At 40.1% G+C, this 5,000-nt stretch overlaps 6 non-coding genes across 6 annotated transcripts; all 6 read right to left on the minus strand.

Moving 5' to 3' along the window:
* Positions 1 to 718: 718 nt before the first annotated feature.
* Positions 719 to 837, minus strand: LOC141307103 (5S ribosomal RNA). Its single transcript, XR_012346059.1, has one exon. It is a non-coding gene; the product is annotated as a 5S ribosomal RNA (ribosomal RNA).
* An 84-nt stretch (positions 838 to 921) lies between these two features.
* On the minus strand, positions 922 to 1,040 carry LOC141308218 (5S ribosomal RNA). The gene has a single exon (XR_012347140.1). It is a non-coding gene; the product is annotated as a 5S ribosomal RNA (ribosomal RNA).
* An 84-nt stretch (positions 1,041 to 1,124) lies between these two features.
* On the minus strand, positions 1,125 to 1,243 carry LOC141308256 (5S ribosomal RNA). The gene has a single exon (XR_012347179.1). It is a non-coding gene; the product is annotated as a 5S ribosomal RNA (ribosomal RNA).
* A 3,081-nt stretch (positions 1,244 to 4,324) lies between these two features.
* LOC141306971 (5S ribosomal RNA) lies at positions 4,325 to 4,443 on the minus strand. Its single transcript, XR_012345927.1, has one exon. It is a non-coding gene; the product is annotated as a 5S ribosomal RNA (ribosomal RNA).
* Positions 4,444 to 4,527: 84 nt separating this feature from the next.
* On the minus strand, positions 4,528 to 4,646 carry LOC141308177 (5S ribosomal RNA). The gene has a single exon (XR_012347100.1). It is a non-coding gene; the product is annotated as a 5S ribosomal RNA (ribosomal RNA).
* Positions 4,647 to 4,730: 84 nt separating this feature from the next.
* LOC141307144 (5S ribosomal RNA) lies at positions 4,731 to 4,849 on the minus strand. Its single transcript, XR_012346098.1, has one exon. It is a non-coding gene; the product is annotated as a 5S ribosomal RNA (ribosomal RNA).
* Between the last annotated feature and the right edge of the window lie 151 nt (positions 4,850 to 5,000).

A 5,000-nucleotide genomic window follows, 5' to 3' on the forward strand; every position in this document is an offset into this window, starting at 1 on the left:
CTCCAATCCAAGTGTAACAATCGGCCTTATCAGCCGAGTTACAAGACTAAAATGGGGTCAGATTTAACTGTGAGAGATGACTAGTGGTTAAAAGAATGAGACAAAAGAAGATTGGTTCAAATAGATTTGGTGTATTTACAAGGTTCACATAAAAGACTTTAAAACAACACGATAAAACTAGGTAAACTCTGTTAAAAGAATACAGTTCATTTGTCCAAACCCTAAAACAGTCCAAGAATCCCAGTGTGTTGATAAGTCCAACGTGAGTGTCCACCAGTGCATGTACAATCAACAGAAAGTTTAATCCAAAGTTTGCAGGTGGTGAATGGAAAGGTGAGCTCTAAGATTAGCAACTCCTCAATCCAACAGTTTGGTGACTGTCCGTTGTTTGTAATGCTGCTCTCTTATGCAGTTCTACTTCTTGCTTCCTGTCATGTGTCTAGTCACATAACAGGCCAACCATCCATTTATGAAAGACACATACACTTAAAATGTTAAGAGTAATAAAATGGCCTAAAAAACATGTAAAACACTTAAAACTCTATAATACATTTAAATGATTGTAATAAATAGAGCGCTAAAACACGTCTTTCTAAAAGCCAGCATATTATATAAATAGTGTATGGCCGTAAGCGAGGATTGCTCCAAAAAGTGGGCTATTTAAAGATCAGCCTCCGTAAAAGCCAGCATATTATATAAATAGTGAAGAAAAGGCAAAAGCTTACAGCACCTGGTATTCCCAGCAGGTCTCCCATCCAAGTACTAACCAGGCCCCACGCGGCTTAGCTTCCGAGATCAGACGAGATCGGGCGCTCTCAGCGCGGTATGGCCGTAAGCGAGGATTGCTCCAAAAAGTGGGCTATTTAAAGATCAGCCTCCGTAAAAGCCAGCATATTATATAAATAGTGAAGAAAAGGCAAAAGCTTACAGCACCTGGTATTCCCAGGCGGTCTCCCATCCAAGTACTAACCAGGCCCGACGCTGCTTAGCTTCCGAGATCAGACGAGATCGGGCACTCTCAGCGCGGTATGGCCGTAAGCGAGGGTTGCTCCAAAAAGTGGGCTATTTAAAGATCAGCCTCCGTAAAAGCCAGCATATTATATAAATAGTGAAGAAAAGGCAAAAGCTTACAGCACCTGGTATTCCCAGGCGGTCTCCCACCCAAGTACTAACCAGGCCCGACGCTGCTTAGCTTCCGAGATCAGACGAGATCGGGCGCTCTCAGCGCGGTATGGCCATAAGCGATGGCTGCTCCAAAAAGTGGGCTATTTAAAGATCAGCCTCCGTAAAAGCCAGCATATTATATAAATAGTGAAGAAAAGGCAAAAGCTTACAGCACCTGGTATTTCCTGGCGGTCTCCAATCCAAGTGTAACAATCGGCCTTATCAGCCGAGTTACAAGACTAAAATGGGGTCAGATTTAACTGTGAGAGATGACTAGTGGTTAAAAGAATGAGACAAAAGAAGATTGGTTCAAATAGATTTGGTATATTTATAAGGTTCACATAAAAGACTTTAAAACAACACGATAAAACTAGGTAAACTCTGTTAAAAGAATACAGTTCATTTGTCCAAACCCTAAAACAGTCCAAGAATCCCAGTGTGTTGATAAGTCCAACGTGAGTGTCCACCAGTGCATGTACAATCAACAGAAAGTTTAATCCAAAGTTTGCAGGTGGTGAATGGAAAGGTGAGCTCTAAGATTAGCAACTCCTCAATCCAACAGTTTGGTGACTGTCCGTTGTTTGTAATGCTGCTCTCTTATGCAGTTCTACTTCCTGCTTCCTGTCATGTGTCTAGTCACATGACAGGCCAACCATCCATTTATGAAAGACACATACACTTAAAATGTTAAGAGTAATAAAATGGCCTAAAAAACATGTAAAACACTTAAAACTCTATAATACATTTAAATGATTGTAATAAATAGAGCGGTAAAACACGTCTTTCTAAAAACCAGCATATTATATAAATAGTGAAGAAAAGGCAAAAGCTTACAGCACCTGAAATCTATTTGAACCAATCTTCTTTTATGTCTCTTTCTTTTAACCACTAGTCATCTCTCACAGTTAAATCTGACCCCATTTTAGTCTTGTAACTCGGCTGATTACAGCACCTGGTACTCCCTGGCGGTCTCCCATCCAAGTGTAACAATCGGCCTTATCAGCTGAGTTACAAGACTAAAATGGGGTCAGATTTAACTGTGAGAGATGACTAGTGGTTAAAATAATGAGACAAAATAAGATTGTTTCAAATAGATTTGGTGTATTTACAAGGTTCACATAAAAGACTTTAAAACAACACGATAAAACTAGGTAAACTCTGTTAAAAGAATACAGTTAATTTGTCCAAACCCTAAAAAAGTCCAAGAATCCCAGTGTGTTGATAAGTCCAACGTGAGTGTCCACCAGTGCATGTACAATCAACAGAAAGTTTAATCCAAAGTTTGCAGGTGGTGAATGGAAAGGTGAGCTCTAAGATTAGCAACTCCTCAATCCAACAGTTTGGTGACTGTCCGTTGTTTGTAATGCTGCTCTCTTATGCAGTTCTACTTCCTGCTTCCTGTCATGTGTCTAGTCACATGACAGGCCAACCATCCATTTATGAAAGACACATACACTTAAAATGTTAAGAGTAATAAAATGGCCTAAAAAACATGTAAAACACTTAAAACACTATAATACATTTAAATGATTGTAATAAATAGAGCGGTAAAACACGTCTTTCTAAAAACCAGCATATTATATAAATAGTGAAGAAAAGGCAAAAGCTTACAGCACCTGAAATCTATTTGAACCAATCTTCTTTTATGTCTCTTTCTTTTAACCACTAGTCATCTCTCACAGTTAAATCTGACCCCATTTTAGGCTTGTAACTCGGCTGATTACAGCACCTGGTACTCCCTGGCGGTCTCCCATCCAAGTGTAACAATCGGCCTTATCAGCCGAGTTACAAGACTAAAATGGGGTCAGATTTAACTGTGAGAGATGACTAGTGGTTAAAAGAATGAGACAAAAGAAGATTGGTTCAAATAGATTTGGTGTATTTACAAGGTTCACATAAAAGACTTTAAAACAACACGATAAAACTAGGTAAACTCTGTTAAAAGAATACAGTTCATTTGTCCAAACCCTAAAACAGTCCAAGAATCCCAGTGTGTTGATAAGTCCAACGTGAGTGTCCACCAGTGCATGTACAATCAACAGAAAGTTTAATCCAAAATTTGCAGGTGGTGAATGGAAAGGTGAGCTCTAAGATTAGCAACTCCTCAATCCAACAGTTTGGTGACTGTCCGTTGTTTGTAATGCTGCTCTCTTATGCAGTTCTACTTCCTGCTTCCTGTCATGTGTCTAGTCACATGACAGGCCAACCATCCATTTATGAAAGACACATACACTTAAAATGTTAAGAGTAATAAAATGGCCTAAAAAACATGTAAAACACTTAAAACTCTATAATACATTTAAATGATTGTAATAAATAGAGCGGTAAAACACGTCTTTCTAAAAACCAGCATATTATATAAATAGTGAAGAAAAGGCAAAAGCTTACAGCACCTGAAATCTATTTGAACCAATCTTCTTTTATGTCTCTTTCTTTTAACCACTAGTCATCTCTCACAGTTAAATCTGACCCCATTTTAGTCTTGTAACTCGGCTGATTACAGCACCTGGTACTCCCTGGCGGTCTCCCATCCAAGTGTAACAATCGGCCTTATCAGCCGAGTTACAAGACTAAAATGGGATCAGATTTAACTGTGAGAGATGACTAGTGGTTAAAAGAATGAGACATAAAAGAAGATTGGTTTAAATAGATTTGGTGTATTTACAAGGTTCACATAAAAGACTTTAAAACAACACGATAAAACTAGGTAAACTCTGTTAAAAGAATACAGTTCATTTGTCCATACCCTAAAACAGTCCAAGAATCCCAGTGTGTTGATAAGTCCAACGTGAGTGTCCACCAGTGCATGTACAATCAACAGAAAGTTTAATCCAAAGTTTGCAGGTGGTGAATGGAAAGGTGAGCTCTAAGATTAGCAACTCCTCAATCCAACAGTTTGGTGACTGTCCGTTGTTTGTAATGCTGCTCTCTTATGCAGTTCTACTTCCTGCTTCCTGTCATGTGTCTAGTCACATAACAGGCCAACCATCCATTTATGAAAGACACATACACTTAAAATGTTAAGAGTAATAAAATGGCCTAAAAAACATGTAAAACACTTAAAACTCTATAATACATTTAAATGATTGTAATAAATAGAGCGCTAAAACACGTCTTTCTAAAAGCCAGCATATTATATAAATAGTGAAGAAAAGGCAAAAGCTTACAGCACCTGGTATTCCCAGGCGGTCTCCCATCCAAGTACTAAACAGGCCCGACGCGGCTTAGCTTCCGAGATCAGACGAGATCGGGCGCTCTCAGCGCGGTATGGCCGTAAGCGAGGATTGCTCCAAAAAGTGGGCTATTTAAAGATCAGCCTCCGTAAAAGCCAGCATATTATATAAATAGTGAAGAAAAGGCAAAAGCTTACAGCACCTGGTATTCCCAGGCGGTCTCCCAACCAAGTACTAACCAGGCCCGACGCTGCTTAGCTTCCGAGATCAGACGAGATCGGGCGCTCTCAGCGCGGTATGGCCGTAAGCGAGGGTTGCTCCAAAAAGTGGGCTATTTAAAGATCAGCCTCCGTAAAAGCCAGCATATTATATAAATAGTGAAGAAAAGGCAAAAGCTTACAGCACCTGGTATTGCCAGGCGGTCTCCCACCCAAGTACTAACCAGGCCCGACGCTGCTTAGCTTCCGAGATCAGACGAGATCGGGCGCTCTCAGCGCGGTATGGCCGTAAGCGAGGGTTGCTCCAAAAAGTGGGCTATTTAAAGGTCAGCCTCCGTAAAAGCCAGCATATTATATAAATAGTGAAGAAAAGGCAAAAGCTTACAGCACCTGGTATTTCCTGGCGGTCTCCAATCCAAGTGTAACAATCGGCCTTATCAGCCGA

The sequence above is a fragment of the Garra rufa genome, unplaced genomic scaffold (genome assembly GCF_049309525.1).
Source record: "Garra rufa unplaced genomic scaffold, GarRuf1.0 hap1_unplaced_002, whole genome shotgun sequence".
Classification (NCBI taxonomy): domain Eukaryota; kingdom Metazoa; phylum Chordata; class Actinopteri; order Cypriniformes; family Cyprinidae; genus Garra; species Garra rufa.